We start from the raw sequence: 22161 nt of genomic DNA, 5'->3' as shown, positions 1-22161 counted from the left end.
CGTTATGTTGGCTGACAATTTGTTAGCTCCACTGTCCTTACGAACCACATAGCATATCATTACAGCAGTACGTACCGGTATGTTAGCTAGCTAACTAACGTTAGTAGTTATACAGCAAACTTGCCAGTATATAACTATAGGCTATCTAACTACCCAAAACTTATTGACTTGATTATTCTCGTCATTCTTAGCTTAGCGAAATGGTATAGTCATTTTGCTTTCTCAATGGATATTCGGGTGCTTTCGTAAATTCGCTATGGCTGTCTATAGGCTGGACAATAGAACGAGTCAAAATTCACCCAAGGCTGAAAAACGGCTTAAGAACGTTGGCTAAACTGGAACAAATTAATGGAATTGAACGTTCGCAGAGCCTGTTTTGACTGGAGTGATGCCATTAAAAATGTATGTATTTTTACATTTACATTTACATTTAAGTCATTTAGCAGACGCTCTTATCCAGAGCGACTTACAAATTGGTGCATTCACCTTATGATATCCAGTGGAACAACCACTTTACAATAGTGCATCTAACTCTTTTAAGGGGGGGGGGGTTAGAAGGATTACTTTATCCTATCCTAGGTATTCCTTAAAGAGGTGGGGTTTCAGGTGTCTCCGGAAGGTGGTGATTGACTCCGCTGACCTGGCGTCGTGAGGGAGTTTGTTCCACCATTGGGGTGCCAGAGCAGCGAACAGTTTTGACTGGGCTGAGCGGGAACTGTACTTCCTCAGAGGTAGGGAGGCGAGCAGGCCAGAGGTGGATGAACGCAGTGCCCTTGTTTGGGTGTAGGGCCTGATCAGAGCCTGAAGGTACGGAGGTGCCGTTCCCCTCACAGCTCCGTAGGCAAGCACCATGGTCTTGTAGCGGATGCGAGCTTCAACTGGAAGCCAGTGGAGAGAGCGGAGGAGCGGGGTGACGTGAGAGAACTTGGGAAAGTTGAACACCAGACGGGCTGCGGCGTTCTGGATGAGTTGTAGGGGTTTAATGGCACAGGCAGGGAGCCCAGCCAACAGCGAGTTGCAGTAATCCAGACGGGAGATGACAAGTGCCTGGATTAGGACCTGCGCCGCTTCCTGCGTGAGGCAGGGTCGTACTCTGCGAATGTTGTAGAGCATGAACCTACAGGAACGGGTCACCGCCTTGATGTTAGTTGAGAACGACAGGGTGTTGTCCAGGATCACGCCAAGGTTCTTAGCACTCTGGGAGGAGGACACAATGGAGTTGTCAACCGTGATGGCGAGATCATGGAACGGGCAGTCCTTCCCCGGGAGGAAGAGCAGCTCCGTCTTGCCGAGGTTCAGCTTGAGGTGGTGATCCGTCATCCACACTGATATGTCTGCCAGACATGCAGAGATGCGATTCACCACCTGGTTATCAGAGGGGGGAAAGGAGAAGATTAATTGTGTGTCGTCTGCATAGCAATGATAGGAGAGACCATGTGAGGATATGACAGAGCCAAGTGACTTGGTGTATAGCGAGAATAGGAGAGGGCCTAGAACAGAGCCCTGGGGGACACCAGTGGTGAGAGCACGTGGTGCGGAGACAGATTCTCGCCACGCCACCTGGTAGGAGCGACCTGTCAGGTAGGACGCAATCCAAGCGTGGGCCGCGCCGGAGATGCCCAGCTCGGAGAGGGTGGAGAGGAGGATCTGATGGTTCACAGTATCAAAGGCAGCCGATAGGTCTAGAAGGATGAGAGCAGAGGAGAGAGAGTTAGCTTTAGCAGTGCGGAGCGCCTCCGTGACACAGAGAAGAGCAGTCTCAGTTGAATGACTAGTCTTGAAACCTGACTGATTTGGATCAAGAAGGTCATTCTGAGAGAGATAGCAGGAGAGCTGGCCAAGGACGGCACGTTCAAGAGTTTTGGAGAGAAAAGAAAGAAGGGATACTGGTCTGTAGTTGTTGACATCGGAGGGATCGAGTGTAGGTTTTTTCAGAAGGGGTGCAACTCTCGCTCTCTTGAAGACGGAAGGGACGTAGCCAGCGGTCAAGGATGAGTTGATGAGCGAGGTGAGGTAAGGGAGAAGGTCTCCGGAAATGGTCTGGAGAAGAGAGGAGGGGATAGGGTCAAGCGGGCAGGTTGTTGGGCGGCCGGCCGTCACAAGACGCGAGATTTCATCTGGAGAGAGAGGGGAGAAAGAGGTCAAAGCACAGGGTAGGGCAGTGTGAGCAGAACCAGCGGTGTCGTTTGACTTAGCAAACGAGGATCGGATGTCGTCGACCTTCTTTTCAAAATGGTTGACGAAGTCATCAGCAGAGAGGGAGGAGGGGGGAGGAGGGGGAGGAGGATTCAGGAGGGAGGAGAAGGTGGCAAAGAGCTTCCTAGGGTTAGAGGCAGATGCTTGGAATTTAGAGTGGTAGAAATTGGCTTTAGCAGCAGAGACAGAAGAGGAGAATGTAGAGAGGAGGGAGTGAAAGGATGCCAGGTCCGCAGGGAGGCGAGTTTTCCTCCATTTCCGCTCGGCTGCCCGGAGCCCTGTTCTGTGAGCTCGCAATGAGTCGTCGAGCCACGGAGCAGGAGGGGAGGACCGAGCCGGCCTGGAGGATAGGGGACATAGAGAGTTAAAGGATGCAGAAAGGGAGGAGAGGAGGGTTGAGGAGGCAGAATCAGGAGATAGGTTGGAGAAGGTTTGAGCAGAGGGAAGAGATGATAGGATGGAAGAGGAGAGAGTAGCGGGGGAGAGAGAGCGAAGGTTGGGACGGCGCGATACCATCCGAGTAGGGGCAGTGTGGGAAGTGTTGGATGAGAGCGAGAGGGAAAAGGATACAAGGTAGTGGTCGGAGACTTGGAGGGGAGTTGCAATGAGATTAGTGGAAGAACAGCATCTAGTAAAGATGAGGTCAAGCGTATTGCCTGCCTTTACCACTACAATCTGTTCGTCGGACGAAACTGTAAAAAAACAACTTGTGTAGAAAGTAAATATCCGCACCTCGATGGAGTCAACTGTGCTTATGTCTGCGTAATGAAAAAGTAGGGAAAAAATAAATACTTCGGACTATTTCTGGTCTAGCGATCGATGACAAACGAGCTCGCTGCCCAGACTTACAAAATTACAAAGAGGATTAAAATGGTGTCCGTGTAACAGTTTTGCTTCCGTCCCTCTCCTCGCTCCTACCTGGGCTCAAACCGGGGACCCTCTACACACATAGACAACAGCCACCCTCAAAGCATCGGTACCCATCGCTCCACAAAAGCCCCTGCCCTTGCAGAGCAAGGGGAACAACTACTTCAAGGTCTCAGACCGAGTGACGTCACCGATTGAAACGCTATTAGTGACGTCACCGATTGAAACGCTATTAGCGCGCACCCAGCTAACTAGCTAGCCATTTCACACCGGTTATACCTGACTTGAAAAAAATCTAAATATACACATTGAGAGATATTTGGCGAAATAGACAGACATGCCTATATTTTCCACATAGGAAACAATGGGAATACCGAAGAGTTCCAATATTATTTTTGTTGTTTACATTTTAACTATAAAACAACGTGAGCAGGTCTCATTGCCAACAATAGCGAAGCAGGCATTGTGACGTTGAACAATAAGCTGGGAATAGAACGTTCGGAAGGCGAGTTGGTGCCACGGTGCTAAATAGAACTAATAGGAGCTGGCAGGGTGAAAAATGCACTAAAATAAGGCCTGTTCTTTCGCGATTACTTCAAAACGATGGCAAGCAGCTGGAAAATATGGTCATATTATGAAACTGGACTCCACGGCGGATGCAATGAACTAGTTTTCAACAGAAAAAAACGTTGTTCAAAATTTCATGTGTCCATCCTACTATCTACACGGATTTCAGAGCACTCAAATCTGAGTGTACTAGAGCGCAGAATAATTACTTTTCGAGCGCTCAACACCCGTTGAATATGGCCGGTGTTGGTAAACGTTGAGGAAAAAAGCGTAATTAAATTGTTTCCAGCAGCACATTTACAGTCACCAACGCTCTGGTTAACACGAAAACTGCCTTACCAGCTCTGCTAGGGTGAGTAAAATGGTCAGAGTGGTCTCATTTGTGTCTGGAAGTAGCTAGCCAACATTAGCTTGGGTGCTTGACTGTCGTTGTAAGGCCAGAACGCTCAAATCAACCTTCCTCCTCAGTCCGAACGTCCAGTGTTCGCTCCGAGAGTGAAACGGTCTGAATTTACAAACGGACAATCTGACAACGCTCTGAATTTATGAGTGTCATGTTGTACAGTGCCATATTTTCTGTTCCATCCTAACGGAAACCGGTCTCCCGCATGCCCTGCATTCTGTAGTACAGACATGGCCTGCTCTCCCTTATTTAAGGAATTAGACGTCTTTCCCATGTTTACTACAGTATGTATTGTAGACTGCACAGTAGCCTAATAAAGAAATAACCACATTTCGTCAATAAAATAAAGATAAAAAATACTCTTTCAAATTGCAGATGTTGATTTAGTTATGGATCCATAATGAATTACTATGGGAATGAATGTCACAGATTTACTGGAACAAAGTTGTCTAATGAAGGCAAACAATTTAGAATCCTCCAATCCTGCAGCCTACTCCCAACAATCAAATTGTACAGCGCCATATTTTCTCCATTCCATCCTAATGGTTTAAAAAATCCTATAAACTATGTTATTACAAAAAAGGTTTTAAATTCTCTGGTAATGCCAATACGGAATACTATCAAATGCTTCTCGAAGATGCCCTCTGGTGGTCAAACTAGTAATAACTTGCAGTAACAGAATAAATGGCTGAGAATTAAATGACCGTTCAAAAGTTTGGGGTCACTTAGATATTTCCGTGTTTTTGAAAGAAAAGCACATTTTTTGTCCATTAAAATTACATCAAATTGATCAGAAATACAGTGTAGACATTGTTAATGTTGTAAATTACTATTGTTGCTGGAAACGGCAGATTTTTTTATGGAATATCTACATAGGCGTACAGAGGCCATTGTCAGCAACCATCACTCCTGTGTTCCAATGGTACGTTGTGTTAGCTAATTCAAGTTTATAATTTTAAAAGGCAAATTGATCATTATGTTAACACAGCTGAAAACTGTGGGTGTGTATTAAAGAATCAATTAAACTGGCCTTCTGTAGACTAGTTGAGTATCTGGAGTACTTTCTTCTGAAACTCGTCAGTATATTCTTGTTCTGAGAAATGAAGGCTCTTCCATGTGAGAAATTGCCAAGAAACTGAAGATCTCGTACAACGCTGTGTACTACTCCCTTCACAGAACAGCGCAAACTGGCACTAACCGGAATAGAAAGAGGAGTGGGAGGCCCCGGTGCACAACTGAGCAAGAGGACAGGTACATTAGAGTGTCTAGTTTAAGAAACAGACGCCTCACCGGTCCTCAACTGGCAGCTTCATTAAATAGTACCTGCAAAACACCAGGCTCAATGTCAACAGTGAAGAGGCGACACTGGGATGCTGGCCTTCTAAGCAGAGTTCCTCTGTCCAGTGTCTGTGCTCTTTTGCCCATCTTAATCTTTTCTTTTTATTGGCCAGACTGAGATATGGCTTTTTCTTTGCAACTCTGCCTAGAAGGCCAGCATCCCGGAGTCGCCTCTTCACTGTTGAGGTTGAGACTGGTGTTTTGCTGGTACTATTTAATGAAGCTGCCTACTGTATGAGATATTCCATAACAAATCTGCAGTGTCCAGCTACAATAGTTATTTACAACATTAACAATGTCTACACTGTATTTGGGGCGGCAGGTAGCCTAGTGGTAAGAGCATTGGGCCAGTAACCGAAACGTTGCTAGATCTGATCTGACAAGGTAAAAATCTGTCGTTCTGTCCCTGAATAAAGCAGTTAACCCACTGTTCCTAGGCTGTCAATGTAAATAAGAATTTGTTCTTAACTGACTTGCCTAGTTAAATAAATTTAAAAAATTGGATCAATTTGATGTTATTTATTTTCAAAAACAAGGATATTTCTAAGTGACCCCAAACTTTTGAACGGTAGTGTATATATTATTTATATTGCTCCCTCTCCGGCCTTCAGGTCACCAGGCTGCTCGTTATGGTGCACACCTGTCACCATCGTTACGTGCACCTGCGCATCATCAGACTCACCTGGACTCCATCACTTCCCTGATTACCTTCCCTATATATGTCACTCCCATTGGTTCCTACCCCAGGCCTTATTGTTTCTGTTACAGTTTCATGTCTGTGTGTTGTTCGTGTTTCTTGTTTTGTATTATGTTGCGTTTATTTATTAAAACACTCACTTCCTGGACTTGCTACCCGACTCTCAGCGCACATCGTTACACTCAGGTCCAGAAGCTAATTTCCTGCAGTTCTATCCATTTCGCTATGTGGTTTTCTACCGTGTATTTATATACTGTATTCTCGACATAGCTCATTCTAATATTTCTACTACTGTACACTACATTTTAGTTACACTGTTTATACATAACGCATATATATTTAAATATTGGATTCCTGACTCTATGTCTATTGTTCTACATATCATTCATAGTATATCTTGTGTAAATTTACAGTTACAGTGCTATTTGACATTTATTGATTTCTTGTTGTTCTTTCAGATTTTTTTTTTTCTTTGATTATTTGTGTACCTGTTTAATATTTTACTGCATTGTTAGACGCTAGTAACGTAAGCATTTCGTTGCACCCTCTGTAACATCTGTTAAACTGTGTACGCGACCAATAAACTTTGATTAGATTTTTTTATTCGAATTTTCTCAAACCATGGACATAATCCTAATTCAAGATGGCAACTGTGGGTCGGACACGCCTCCAACCACGCCCATACCATGCAGCCTTAAAGAGCGACTGAATGCTCATTAAGAAAAAAGAGATTGCAGTCTGACCGCAATCACCACTGTGTTAGTGGGCAAGTGAGCATTGTCGAAATCAAAACCCAACCCTAAAGGAAGTCATGACGAATTAATTTACAAAACTTTGTTTTGGACGAGACTGACTTTATGAACAAAATTATCCTCCTTACACATTGTGTTCAAATTTGACACTAGAATAAATGTTTCTGACTAATATCGATGCCGTTTTCTATCAGATAAGTTGTTAATTGCCTTCAGTTGCGCTTTTAAGGTCTACTGCTTAATAGGCTATTATCATCACAATAGAGTGTGTTTACATGCCAAGTACCTACATAACACATTATTTTCATGGTTTTATAATTTTATGTATTTTAGTGCAATGTTTCATTTCATTTTCACATTATGCCCATAGGGAGGCGCACAATTGGCCCAGCGTCATCCAGGTTTGGCCGGGGTAGGCCATCATTGTAAATAAGAATTTGTTCTTAACTGACCTGCCTAGTTAAATAAAGGTTAAATACATTTTTAAAATGCTGCATGTTAGTACCGCATGTTACAATGTGACCAGACCAGGAAAAACACTGGGACTTATTGGTACCAGGTCAAGTCAAGTGGTCAGAAAAAACTCCCCAAGACCCATGTGAACAGTGCATGCATAAAGGACGTCATGCTGCTTGCTTAGCGAGTACCACTTCCTCCTGATTCAGCTCACACCGAGATTCAAACCCAGGAGATCTGCCTTGCTAGCACATGTGACCACCCTCCTGAAGCATCTTACCAGTCAGCCCCACCAGAAAAGCTAACTATTCGCTGGCGCAAGTAGGGACACTTCAGGCTGAGGAGTAAATTTCACACATCCCCATGTGCCACACATACCGAGCTAAGATGGACTCTACAGAATTGGTAACCTGTTATCTAAGCAGTCTGAGTACGTGTGTTTTTATTTTATTTTATTTTTATTTATTTTTTAATTCTCCCCTTTTCTCCCCAATTTTCGTGGTATCCAATCGCTAGTAATTACTATCTTGTCTCATCGCTACAACTCCCGTACGGGCTCGGGAGAGATGAAGGTCGAAAGCCATGCGTCCTCCGAAGCACAACCCAACCAAGCCGCACTGCATCTTAACACAGCGCGCCTCCAACCCGGAAGCCAGCCGCACCAATGTGTCGGAGGAAACACCGTGCACCTAGCCCCCTCGGTTAGCGCGCACTGCGCCCGGCCCGCCACAGGAGTCGCTGGAGCGCGATGAGACAAGGATATCCCTACCGGCCAAACCCTCCCTAACCCGGACGACGCTATGGCAATTGTGCGTCGCCCCACGGACCTCCCGGTCGCGGCCGGCTGCGACAGAGCCTGGGCGCGAACCCAGAGACTCTGGTGGCGCAGCTAGCACTGCGATGCAGTGCCCTAGACCACTGCGCCACCCGGGAGGCCCTCTGAGTACGTGTGTTGACGTTTACGCCACTGCTTGCCTGAGGGAACAAAGTTAATAGCATTGTTGTAATTATCCTCATCTGAAATCCAAGTCCTCCATCATTTCTGAGCCTATATTAGAGAAACAACTGCCAGTAATAAAATGGAAATTTGATTGACAAAATGTTGCCTACGCAGACATAGCCATCTCATGGTCGACTGAGCCAGGTGTGTAATGAATGACTCTAATTGCAAAGTTGTTTACCAAACTGCAAATTTGCTCTCCTCTGTCTGGCACCACTGGACAGAGTGCTGTAATCTACTGAGTAAATGCAAGCCTTCTGCGTGGTATAAAACACCTACTTTCCTTTTATAGACGGCTCTGAGACTGTTTTACTCAACATCACCAGTGTGGTCCTTTACCCATGAAAACTGAGGTAGAGTCCCATGGGAAAAGAACTCAAAATAAAATGTGAACCATTCAGAACTCCTAGATTTCCAGTAGTCTGGTCTGCTAGTCGGCTCTAATGAAGAGGTGTAAATTGAGTGTGACTATGACAGTGGAGCAATTGGCTAAAATGAAATAGTGTGCATCTGGAGCTAGGTTCAACAACCCTACATCTCTTACTAATTCAAGAGGAACCGAACAAAGCCTGCACAGGTTGTCATCTTTCAAGAGGCGGGAGGTAGCATGGAATGGCTCAGCTACAGTGTAGCTGTGAAGGGTTCTGGTCGAGTTGCTCTAGAAACTTCATGGTTGACCACACACGGGCGGTGGATGACAGGAGGAGACTACAGCACATATTTAGTCTCAGCTCAGTGAGTCTGCACCCTCCATGACAGAACTAGCACTCCTTGGTTGGGACTAATACAGCTTTGCCCATTTATCTGCACTCCTGCCGCATGAATATGCTAATGGATCTCAGGGAACAAATCTTCCCTGTAAAATGATATGTTTTTATTTCTTTGGAAGACTAAATAACGGAATCACTTCCCCCTCTGCTGATTTGCGAGCTGGTGTGTTTGTGAATGTTTATTAGCTATCAGGTCAAATTTATACATTTTTCCTCCTCATAACAGGGCAATGGAGCATTCATTTTAGAATATGAATATTTGAGCTGAGGTGGAAAGAGAGTTGGGCCCTGACAGAGAGAAGCTGAATTGCACTGGACGGTGGAAAGAGAAAATTAGCTGTTCATTTCTCTCATTGATATTGGGTCATGGGATCCGTTTAGAACTCTGAAGTAGTAATGCAATAAGACGTCTGTTAGACTGACATGTCCTTTAGCAATAAGCGTGTCTACCTCATAACTGGACTTGTTGTTTTTGAGCAAAATTGTCCTTATCTAGCTAATAATGGGGGCCGAGTGAAAAAAATGGGCAGGTGTTTTAGAAATGTCAGAGCTGATTTCTTGTAAAAGTCTGCACCTGACTCATTGCACTATCTTACCTCCCAAACCCACAGCCTAACAGTAACAACTCTGTACCACCACCAAAATTGAGATCACAATGCTTGAACTCAAGTAGGCTGGATTCAATGCAGTGGCAATTTTAGCATGTAAATCTTGGTGGGGGGGGGGAACAAGTGGAATGCATGTCAGCAAAGCCACTACACTACACAACACAACACTAAACAATACATTAATTGCACAATAACTGTGACAAACGGTGCCCACAAACTGTTAGGGCCTACATTAAGCTGTCCCAACAGCAGTCCCAACATCTTACCACTGCTACACCTGGCTATCAGCAGAGCCTTGTCTGGCAGCGAAACGTTTTTTTCAGCCTCATTTACTGCCTTTAAAAAAAACATAGCTAATATGGCTGACTTGCTTAAACAAATGTGGTTTCTACTGACAATTGAGATGTACAAACTATGGCATAAGGGGACGACAAGCGGATAAGAGGCAATCCGTAATTTCGATTAAGACAATGAGCGAGCCAGGACGGACGTAACGTTAGTCAATATAACTATTTGTTTAGCACTTTTGAAATGTACAGCGACAGAATTCAGAACATGGGCCATTCTTACAGAATGTTAGAACCGTAGGATAAATAAATGGGGGCATATAAGCAGACAATGAAAGCTCTTACAATATTTGATGATTGCATTTCTCTAAAACAGGTTATAGGCTACAGTAGAACAGTCAGAACATTAGATGAAATTAAGAGGGTTAAATAGACCAAATTATTAGTGTGAGGAAAATGGGCTAATAACATCTTACTACACCACATACACTTAGTATTGCTTTCTTAGCTACAGTATAAATTTCTCCCTGGCATATTACATCATTTATGAAGCGGTATACAATACATTTTTGGACTCACATTCTTGTGCTGTGCTCATTTGAACAGGAAGGTGGCACGGCGGTCCTCCGAGTTAACAGTTGTTTTGTGCGCGGCACAAATCATGCTTCATTGACAGCATGGCCAATGTTGAATGTTCATCATTTTAAACTTGGAAAAGGGCCCCTTAATCCCAGATTTGGGACCATGCAGCCACTGTGACTGATTCCTTCCAAACCACTCGTTAAATTTGCAATTTCCAACTTGTTGTTTAACATTTATGTCCAATGGCTGATGAGCACCGATACGTTTCATCTATAATTTCTCTTCATTATTTCTCTTCATATGACAAAGATTAAAAATTATTTGCCAGTAGATTGTCGACTTGATTCATGATGATGACTGCTAGCTAAGTTTGTGAAAGTATGATGTTGACATGATCAGTCCAATCAAAGCGACTGTACATATAACGTGATTTGACATCATTTTATCTGTTGCCAATGACCTTGAGGCTTCTTGGATGGGCACTTCTATGGCAGCAGCCGAAGGGCTAGAATTTTCAAGTTCTGCTCTTACACTTGGCAGTGACGTGAAGTTCCCATGAGTGACAGAACCCTGAGCCAATCACGGTGCAACGCTCTGTATTTTCTGCTGGCTTGCCCCACCACTACCACAGAAAACACTGAGCTAGGCTGAAACACCTGCATTTTGGAGCTGCCTTACTCAAGAAAACAAAAAGAGACCATGTTTGTATGCGGCTTTGTTAACTCAATGATATATATTATTTGTATATTGTTTGCAAACTGATATGTGACACAGATTAATGCCAAAATAACATGCAAAACAGGCAAGCCCATTTTTGCAAAAAATGTGAGGCTCAAAACAGGTCGGGCTCTGCCCCACCTGCCCTGAATGACGGGTCGCCACTGATCCAATGTTATTGTTACATAGTGGATTGAAGAGTCATGTGGAACAGGTTTTTGTCAGTATAATGCATAAAGATGCAGTTATGGGATGGTGACTGTGCGAAAGCAATTGATCGATATGTGAGATCTTGACAATTTGTGTCTCAACACTACTGTTATTCATTAGATTAATCAATTGAGTTAATGGGCCTGAAGAGAATGATAATGAATGTGAATGTCATGTAGTGTGCTACTTTTGAGTCCAATAATGGACCATATAGCCTAATTAGTTTAGGAATAAACACATTTTCATCATTTTCTGCTGTAATTAATCTTATGGGCACAATGGCCTGAACCACAGAAATAACCTCTCAAGGGCTGGAACTTCAGCTACCTCCATTCTGCATGCAACACAATGTCTGGAAAATAGACATCGGAATGACTTGCAGTGGATGCAGGCACATTATGTGAAATGTGTTCAGTGACATCATAGAGAACCCCATAGTTCCCATCCTAAGCTGTGACGGGATCCCTTTTGAGTCACCAAACAGATAAGGGTTTTACAGTGCCATTGTCACTCACAGTGGTTTATCAGGACCACAGGGAAACCATATCCTCTGGGTCTTACCTATCATACACTATCATAGCCGCCTCTGATCTTACTGATAGGACACGTCAACGTTGACACCTTTTACACAATGACTTTCACCAGTGAACAGATTAATGAAAAGCTTTTTGCACAGAGACAGCAAAAGAAACAGCCTCTACAATAAACATTTAGACATCTTCATGCATTCGTAGTGTGAGCAGTCCACCATATCGTTTCCTGTTGCTTACAAAATCATTACTGATGTCACTTTTACGGATACACTTTTTATGGAGCCATGCACCCTCCAAATGGTTTAATCGTTACGGATAATTTAATGGACAACAAAAGAAGAACAGAAAGCTGCACATCCATCTGACTATAAGGAGAGGAGACGAGAGCCCCAGAGCCAATGAACTCCTGCAAGACCAGAGAGCCAGCCACCCAGGGGCACAGCTGATTGGCCAGTGCCTGACTTTGATCTGCCTCCTGACCATCTTGTTTTATTTCACACAACAGATAAAAGGCAGGCTAAAGTTGGTGTCAGGTCAAAGATGAATTGACCAAAGGGTGTATAGAGATGTTAAGACTTGTCCTACGAGGTTAGATTTGGAGCCTGGGTGTTGACATGTGAGGAGGATGTGCAGGGCCGATGTGCTTCAAATGATCACCAAAGGTATCTCTCAAATCCAGCATTTACAAAATATAGTCTACTGTATTTATTACGTATAACACAGTGAAATACACTCAGTGGCCCGTTCACGAAAATGGTTCGCTCCTACAGATGGTGAGTCACTGTACAGTAAAGCAGGGAGACGGGCATCGAGGGCATTGAGTTACTGTTCGATTGAACGTTAGAATGGGCAAAACGAGTGACCCCCGCGACTTTGAGCGTGGTATGATTGTCGGTGACAGGAGGGCCAGTTCCAGTATCTCAGAAACGGCAGGCCTCCTGGGCTTTTCACGCACGACAGTGCCTAGGGGTTTACAGAGAACGGTGTGACAAACAAAAAAACATCCGGTCAGCAGCAGTCCTGTGGGCGAAAACAGCTCGATGATGAGAGGTCGAAGGAGAATGGAACGCACAACTCGTCGGTCCTTGTCACAGACGGGCTATTGCAGCAGACGACCACAACGGGTTCCACTCCTATCAGCTAAAAACGAGAAGTAGCGGCTCCAGTGGGCACTCGATCACCACCACTGGACAATTTAGGAGTGGAAAAACATTGCCTGGTCCGACGAATGCTGGTTCCTGTTGCGTCATACTGATGGCAGTCAAGATTTGGTGTAAGCAGCATGAATCCGTGGCCCCATTCTGCATTATTCCCAGTTATGAACACAGCCTTCACTTACCAGTCATCAAAGGCCTTTAACAGTTGACAAGCAGCCTCATGAAATAGATTTTATTAATTAGAAATGAATAAGAACTGATCTTAATGTAGATGCACATGTGGATATGTCTATACACAAAACAAATCTAAAGCTTTACAACCTTATTTTCTCTACATCTCCATCATCCTCTAACCAGTCATGTGTACGCAGTCTAAGACGACCTCATAGAATTCCATTGATGTACACTACCCCAGGATTACAGCAGACCCTTAACATCTACACAAGTTGAAAGATGTAACAATTACCAGAACCAAACTGCCGATGTTGTTTTTCAAAATGCTTTGGTGCCTCATTTGTAGAGAAGTTCTAAGCGATTAGTGAACTGAGTCTGTGGGGAGTGGCTCCTTTTGAAGGCCATGCATCACTTTCAAAGGACACATTTCCGAGACCACACGGTCCCTTACCTATAGAGGAGGAAATCAAATCTAGTGAGGCCAAATGGCCTGCAAAATATCTCTCAATGGCCCGAGTTCATTGAATGCTGACACAGGACACAGAGGTACGGGTGGCGGTGGCACCGCTACGATGGCCTCACCTGAGAGAAGCAGCAGGCAGGAGGACTGTATGCTCGTGAGGTCCTTGCAAAGGTCCTTAATGGAGGTAACAATGACTGCACTCCACTATTCTCATTTGGTGGTGGTACTGAGTTTCCATTATCCTTGACTGTACAGTGTAGTGGTTTCAAAGGCTGATCCAATCAGTACTCTTGGCTGGCTTTTCCCCTGTATTTGTTGTGGCGAGTAATCTTACAAAATGTTGGAGCTGTGCATGGTGCTGATCCTGTTAACATTAACAACACATATAAATTGTATTTTTTATTATGTTTCTTATGGGAATGTACACTCTCATCATATGTCATACTGTAGTAGAGAAAAGCAATATAGCAGCGAGAAAAAACCTGAACATATATTATTTACCAAACCAACAGTTGTGAGTAAGCACTTCAATCAAGGTTGGACATTTAGCTATATAATTGTTTTGACAACACAGACGGATTTGCCTGGAGTCATTCCCCCCAAAAAATCTGCCTGATCCAGGCAGGTATCAAATAAGCCATTTTAAACGGGCACTTTAGGACACTGCTTGGTGCATATCTTCCCCTGGCAGTCGTAACACACAGATCATATTAATAAAGATTCATCTCAATTCAGTTTCGGTGGAGAGATGATAACTAACTGTGAAATGATTGGCTTTGAGGGCTGATGGTCATTTGGAATGTATATGTTCTGTCAAAAGGGTTGTCTGTGGCCTTGATCTCAGAAAGAAATTTTGGACGGATTGAGGAGAGAAGCAGTAAATGGCAAATCTGATATCAGTTCCTTCAAAGCACAATAATATGCTTTGTTTTATTCATCCCATTCTTTCTATCCAGTATCCCTCAAAACATATACTGTATGTTGTATGAGCTCAGTGTGTACTGTGTACAACAAGGACACATCAGTAATGCACAACTGAAGGCTTTCATTTTGACACATTCAAATACACACTGTTATTATGTCCAGACATTTATAGTAAATGCAATCCTCATAATAAGAATAAACATTGTAGATGCTACTTCTGTAATTCTATTTTTCATTCAATATTATTTGCTCAGTAGGATTTCCATTTGCAGTATGAAATACAGTCCCTTCAGAAAGTATTCATACCTCTTGACTCATTCCACATTTTGTTGCGTTACCACCTGAATTAAAAATTTATTCAATTTATGTTTTTCTCTCACCCATCTACACACAATACCGCGTAATGACAAAGTGAAAATATGTTTTTAGACATATTACATATGTACATAAGTATTCACACCCGAGTCAATACTTTGTAGAAGCACATTTGGCGGCGATTACAGCTTTGAGTCATCTTGGGTATGTCTGTATCAACATTGCACATCTGGATTTGGGGATTGTCTCCCATTATTACATGCAGATTTTCTCAAGCTCTGTTAAATAAGATGGGGAGCGGCAATGTACAGCAATCTTCAAGTCTTTCCACAGATCTGGGCTTTGGCTGTGCGACTCAGTGACTCACATTCTTGTTCTGAAGCCATTCTAGCATTTATTTGGCTATATGCCTGGGGTCATTGTCCTGCAGCTGAAAAGTATCCCCATAGCATGATGTTGCCACCACCATGCTTCAGGGTAGGGATGGTGTTAGTCGGGTGATGAGCTGTGCCTGGTTTTCTCCAGACATAGCGCTTTGCATTCAGGCCAAAGAGTACATTTTGCCTTATGCTCTCAGAGTCTTTCACATGCCTTTTTGGAAATTCCAGGCGTGTTGTCATGTGCCTTTTTCTCAGGAGTGGCTTCTGTCTGGCCGCTCTCCCATAAAGCCCAGATTTGTGAAGTGCTGTAGAGACTATTGTCCTTCTGGCAGGTTCTCCCATCTCATCCAAGGAACTCTGTACTTCTGTCAGAGTGGTCATTGGGTTCTTGGTCACCTACCTGACCAAGGTCCTTCTTGCCCGGTCTGGGTAGTTCCATATTATTTCAATTTTCCAATGTTGGAGACCACTGTGCTCTTAGAAACGTTCAACGCTCTAGAAATTGTTTTATACCCTTACTCATATATACGTCTCATCACAATTCTATCTCAGAGATCTACAGACAGTTCCTTGGACTTCATTGTATAGTTTCTGCTCTGACATGCACTGTCAACAGCGGGACCTTATGTAGACAGGTGTGTTTCTTTCTAAATCATGTCGAAACAATTGAATTAGCAACGGGTGCACTCCAATAAAGTTGTAGTGAAATCTCAAGGATGATCAAAGGAAATTGGATGCCTCTGAGCTCAATTTGGAGTGTCACAGCAAATGGTTGTGAATACTTATGTAAATGAGATATGTCTGTATTTCATTTCCAATACATTAGCTAAAATGTCTAAAAACATGTTTTCACTTTGTCATTATAGGGTATTGTGTGTAGATGGGTGAGGGAAAAAATGTTATACATTTTTTATTCAGGCTGTAACACAACAACATGTGGAATAAGTCAAGGGGTATAAATACTTTCTGTAGCCATATGGAATAGACCAGGTATTTGGAATAGGACTACCTTAAATATCTAGCTACTGATCTGAACAGTAATTTGCTCTCAATGAGAAATATTACATATTGATGATGGTCCTGACATAATCAGGTGACTTGTTGTCATTTACACATCAAATATTTTGCAATGTCCCAATCCAATTTAAAGTGGCTTGAACAAACTACTTTACCTGGCCAGGAGTCTTTTTGTCTCAAAATTGCATTCATGGAAACTTGGTTTTCTGCCAATAGAATATTGCATTGCCAGCAGTGAAGAGGTTCAACACTAGAAAAGTAGTCTCTAGAAGTAACCACGTTTCCATCCACAGTTTTATGCGAGTAAAGTCATACCGTATTTTAAAAAATCACGACAGCTATGATGGAAATAAGAAGTTTCGGTAAAATTGTATAAATGCCTTTTCCATAACCAAAATATTGTATTTTTAGCTGTTTGAAGCTGGTGCACAAAACTGAAAGTAAAAAATGAAACTTAAGAACGGGAAGCATAGAAATAGCACACATAGAACAGATCTACTGCTTCTTAGACTTGCTTTCAATGAGAATGACAGATCTATAATATGTCAGGTAGGCTAGTGGTTAGAGCGTTGGGCCAGTAACCAGAAGGTTGCTGGATTGAATCACTGAGCTGACAAGGTAAAAATCTGTTGTTTTCCCCTGAGCAAGGCAGTTAACCCACTGTTCCCCGGGTGCCGAAAATGTGGATGTTGATTATGGCAACCCCCCGCACCTCTCTGATTCAGAGGGATTGGGTTAAATGCAGTAGATGCGTTCAGTTGTACCCATTCAGTTGTACAACTGACTAGGTATCCCCTTATTTCAATGTGAATTTGGTCGGGTAGCCCAAAAAGTTACATATTGCAATCACCAGAATCAGAGATTATGCTACAGGACTGCTTTGCTAGCGCTGATTGGAATATGTTTTCAGACTCCGCTGATAACATTGACGAGGTAACCGCCTCCATCACCGGCTTCATTAGAAAATGCATTGGCGACATTGTCCCCACGGTGAGGGTTCACTGCTTCCCCAATCAAAAGCCATGGATTAACACCAAGGTTGTCACTAAACTAAAGGACAGGGCTACCGCACACAGAGCTATCGTAGAGGACCCTGAGGCTACAACCGAGGACAGGAACAAGCACAAGAAGTCCCTCTATGACCTCCGCAGAGTCAAAACATCCACATCAACAGGGTTGCAGTAGAGCAGGACAAGAGCTTCAAGTTCCTCAGTGTCCAAATCTCTAAAGACTTAAAAGGGTCCAAATACACAAGCATAGTCGTGAAGAATGCGCGCAGGTGCCTCTTCCCCCTCAGGCGGTTGAAAAGGTTTGGCATGGGCCCTCAAATACTCGGAAAGTTATAAAGCTGTACCACTGAGAGCATCTTGACTGGCTGCATCACTGCCTGGTATGGCAATAGCACCACCCCCGATCGCATGGTGCTACAGAGGGTTGTGTGGACAACCCAGTACATCACTGGGGCCGAGCTCCCTGCCTTCCAGGACATCTGTTTCAGGCGGTGTGGAAGGAAGGCCCGGAGAATCGTTTAAGACTCCAACCACCCAAGCCAAAGACTATTCTCTCTGCTTATGCATGGCAAGCGGTACCGGTGCATCAAGTCTGACAACAACAGACTCTTGAACAGCTTCTATCCCCGAGCAATAAGACTGATAAATAGCTAACAAAATAGATACACAGACTATCTGAGGTAACCTTGTATCTTTTACATTTTTATTTTTGCCCTGTCTCTATGCACACTCACAGGGCCCTTCACACTCACACCATAATCTGCTCACTCACACATATGCACATACATTTATACTGACTCTACACACACGCACACCTACTCACATACACACTGCTGCTACTCTGTTTATTTTATATCCCCTTGCCTAGTCACCTTAACCCTATACATATCTACCTCCATCACTCCAGTATCCCTGCACATTGTAAATATGGTATTGAAACTGACCCTGTATATAGTATGCTTACTTACTTATTGTGTTCTTCATATTTCTTATTATTTTTTGTGTATTTCAATTAATAGGTGTGCCTTCTTAAAAGTGAATTTGTGAAATGTCTTTCCTTCTTAATGAGTTTGAAGCAATCAGTTGTATTGTTACAAGGTAGGGGGATATACAGAAGATAGGCCTATTTGGTAAAAGACCAAGTCGATATTATGGCAAGGACAGCTCAAATAAGAAAGAGAATTGACAGTCCATCATTACTTTAAGACATGAAGGTCAGTCAATACAGAACATTTCAAGAACTTTGAAAATGTCTTCAAGTGCAGTCACAAAAACCATCAAGTGCTATGATGAAACTGGCTCTCATGAGGACCGCCACAGGAATGGCAGACCCAGAGTTACCTCTGCTGCAGAGGATAATTTCATTAGAGTTACCTGCCTCAGAAATTGCAGCCCAAATAAATTCTTCACAGAGTTCAAGTAACATACACATTTCAACATCAACTGTTCAGAGGAGACTGTGAGAATCAGGCCTTCATGGTCGAATTTCTGCAAAGAAACCACTACTAAAGGACACCAATAAGAAGAAGATACTTGCTTGGGCCAAGAAACATGAGCAATGGACATTAGACCAGTGGAAATATGTCCTTTGGTCTGATGAGTCCAAATTGAAGATTTTTGGTTCCAACCACCGTGTCTTTGTGAGACGCGGTGTGGGTGAACGGATGATCTCCGTATGTGTATTTCCCACCGTGAAGCATGGAGGAGGAGGTGTTATGGTGTGGGGGTGCTTTGCTAGTGACACTGTCTGTGATTTATTTAGAATTCAAGGCACACTTAAACAGCATGGCTACCACAGCATTCTGCAGCGATACACCATCCCATCTCGTTTTCACTTAGTGGGACTACAGTATAATTCGTTTTTCATCAGGACAATGTCTTCACTATTATTATACAATGTAGAAAATAGTAAAAATAAATAAAAACCCTTGAATGAGTAGGTGTTCTAAAACTTTTGATCGGTACTGTACTTGTTGGTTGTTTTGCTCTAGGACGCCCACAGGCCTCACAAGACTCATCTGAAGGTCCCCCGGTACCAGCTTAAAAGATTACTGGAAGTATATATGGAGACTGTTTAATGCCAAAACTATGGTGTTAAATACATGTAAAAAAATAAAATAATAATAAGAATAATGGTTCCTGATCTTTCTTATATCTCTCAGATATAGGAGAGACACTTCAGAACAAACGTCCTTTTGATATTTGTTTGGGACTATCTGTTGTTCCATGTAGTGAACCTGTTATTCAATGGTCTAATAGAAGTAAGGCCAAAAATACATTTTTATCAAATACATGTTTTATACGTATACTGTATATTTTTTTTACTTCAAGGTTCAAGGGGTCTTAAAAATCCAAATAAAATAGCTAAATGATCCTTGGTATGATATTTTTAAAACAATTCCATATAAATGGTATGTGTACAGCCAACAAAAAGCAAGGTCTGCTCTGAACATTGTTAGCCTAGCCTATCATAGGAAACCTTTTAGGAAAATAGTCCAAGCTGAGTGTCTTTGGCCAGGTTCCAGCACAAAGACAACAATTTCTTCAGTAGGGAAGAGTGGGGTAAATCGAACCAAAGGGGTAAGTTAAGCCATCCTTGTTTCTAGGAAATCATACACAAAATGAATAATTTGACCAAAACTTAGGTCATCATTTCATGGAGTCTATGAAGGAAGAAACCGCATGGAAAAAGTTGTAAGCAAGTTAGGTCTATAAAACAGATTTTCACCAAGTCAAATTAATTTGGTACATTTCTATAGCAACGAATTCTTCAGAACTAACCTGCTCCGGGGCAAAGATACCTCCACTCACCCTAAATGAAATGACTGAGCCACGAGGTAAGGCCCAATGAAATGAAGATCCCCTTGCATCATTCTCTTCATTTGAGGAAGACGACCGATTGAACATTTTATTAATCAAATGTTTTTTTGTGTATTAAAAAATAGTAATGCATTTTAAACTTCACGCACATTAACACTTGTATGACTTAGCTAAATCAATTATTTTATCGATAGGAGCGGGAAAGAAGGTGCTTGTGGTTATGCATTGATAAGCACACAAAAGTCAGCAAAAGATGCCAATTCTAACACCATTGCCTGCTGAGTTTGCACGATCACTTTTCTTTCATTTTGATTTCAGCACAAATGAAAATGTGGCACTGACTCGCCCACGGATTAATGTTTCAGCATTGTCTCAATGAAGAGTTCAGCGTTTGACTAGCCATGTGTGACATGCACATGCAGTTAAAAGCCTACTAGAGTTAGCGGCAGCCGCACGACCAATATCCACCGTCTTAGTACAGATGAAGCCTGAGCTGGAATGGGATGCTAACTGAAGCTGGTTAGCTTTAGAAAACCCCGAGTAGATCGAGCTTGCTTCCTTGATACCCCTTTGGCTGGCCCAAGAACACAATAAATAAAACATGCGAATGTAAAACATACCAAATAACTCAACTAGTGATGTTATGTTTGATACTGGAGCACCGGGGGATGCGTTCAAAATCAAAGCGGTGTGCCGATGCCTGTATCACTACCAGATGCACGTCATCAATGATGTCCGAAGCTTCTTTTGATCACGTGCTTTTTCAAACCGTGTGCTGCAAAATGCGAGATCCCACTGTTTTCGCTGTGGTTTCCGGTGCTTTCTTAGATTCCAAGCCGCTTTCAAACACCGACCTCGACTGGACACTGTACAGTACTTACAAATATAGTTTGGATTTTTTACTGTTAGTTTCTTCTGACCGGTAGCTTTGCAGGTATAGTATGGAACTGTGGACGTGAGGGTATGGGGTCGGATCCTGGTCAAGGCACACTATTTTGAAAATTGTTTTATGTGAAACCCCACTTTCTGCACATTGTTGTTCAAATAATCATTTTTATTTGATATAGAATAAGCTTCTGTCTTAATCATCCTAAATTCTACCATAGATTCAGTTTATGAAAATTAGTCAACTTGAAGACAAAAAATGAAAGCATGATGTAAGATGCAAACCTGGTATTCCAACTCTGTGCCACAGTTTGATGAATACAGTTGAAAAAACTTCTTACAATCAAATGCTGCTATTTATTGCGGACCAGCAGATGTCACTAATGTGCATTGTGACCAACCATTTTACGGCACAATTTGGTGAACGCTCCAAGGCCTTCAGAAAGCCTCAGTTTCCTATCACTAAACACAACAGAAACAAAAGGCACAGGAGGTGGTGCAGCCCAGGGGGCAGGAGTCCATCTTCTTTCCCATAACGTTCAACGTTTCAGACTCCATTACCCCCATGCTCCTTGAAACAACCATACCTCTGGCCTGTAATTCCCTCCTGTGGGCAGCCGTCCCTCAAACAAAAAGAAACAAGGCTTAAATACAATACAGGGGAACACAATTGATCAATACAATTTCTTGGGGAGCTAACGAGGCAATTAGTCACACCTCTGAGGCTTTGACAGACCCTCACATGATTATTGCAGCTACATTAGCTCTCCATGCTGCAGGATTCCCTGTAAGAGCAGCAGCTCAATGCTCTGATGCAGCAATTTCCCCAAACAGAAGAAGAGAGGCAATGAATAAGACCAGCTCTTTGACTTTTTGCCATTACAGTTATGTGTGTGTTCAGCTGAGATAAAGCCATTAAGAAACCTCCAGCAACAACTGTATATCAACAAACTTCTTACATGAGTTGTTCAGCAAATATCCATGAATCTCCAATTCTACTAGTAAAACCAGGAGCCTATACACTTAATAATAA

The sequence above is a fragment of the Salvelinus alpinus genome, chromosome 1, assembly GCF_045679555.1.
Source record: "Salvelinus alpinus chromosome 1, SLU_Salpinus.1, whole genome shotgun sequence".
NCBI lineage: Eukaryota > Metazoa > Chordata > Actinopteri > Salmoniformes > Salmonidae > Salvelinus > Salvelinus alpinus.
The sequence above is the reverse complement of the archived record's forward strand: the minus strand, read 5'-3'. Positions refer to the sequence as shown.